Below are 509 nucleotides of genomic sequence, written 5' to 3' on the forward strand. Positions count from 1 at the left end.
GGAGGGAAGGGGTGTGCCATTATAAGAAGCCTCAGAGGAGGCATGCGTTCAGTTGTTGAAAACCCTTAGCCTAAGGATACGAGCCGAGCCACCAAAAGACTCTCCTGTAGCCACAGAAAGGAGGACTCTGAGCAAATATCTTTACGTCACAGAAAACAGGTAAGGAAGTCCTCAAGTGTGACTTTGTTTTCATTACGAGTGTGAGTCTACCTGTGTGCAGAGATTGTGCAGTTAAGGGAATCCTAAGAGCTGAGAAATAGGCACTTGTTTGCAGATGAGAAAAGAGTTAATTAGAAAAAGGATTAGTTGTCTTGTGTGTGCACAAACCACCGGTCTCAGGGGGATTATTGTTGTTTAAGAGCAACCACTGTTAGGATTCTCCCTCTTTCATTCCCTTTTTTTTTAAATTGAGTCTGTCGTTTCTGCTTAGTGTGTTTCTGGCTTTTTGTAATTTGGAGGTGATCGAGGTGATCCTGTTAACAAGCCTCCTCACCTGCCGTAATCCTTTT

At 43.6% G+C, this 509-nt stretch overlaps 1 protein-coding gene across 2 annotated transcripts in view; it reads left to right on the top strand.

Annotated features, from left to right (window-relative positions):
- Positions 1–509, top strand: part of pnocb (prepronociceptin b) — a 31,789-nt gene that overhangs the window by 5,038 nt on the left and 26,242 nt on the right. The window contains exon 1 of one of the 2 annotated variants that reach the window (XM_032542545.1): positions 20–159. The exons of the other annotated variant lie outside the window; for it this stretch is intronic. The gene's annotated coding sequence lies outside the window, so the exon portion shown is untranslated. Of the gene's footprint in view, positions 1–19; positions 160–509 lie in introns of those variants that run through there. 2 annotated transcript variants of the gene reach the window in all.

This window comes from Etheostoma spectabile, chromosome 18 (assembly GCF_008692095.1).
Source record: "Etheostoma spectabile isolate EspeVRDwgs_2016 chromosome 18, UIUC_Espe_1.0, whole genome shotgun sequence".
NCBI classification, from domain to species: domain Eukaryota; kingdom Metazoa; phylum Chordata; class Actinopteri; order Perciformes; family Percidae; genus Etheostoma; species Etheostoma spectabile.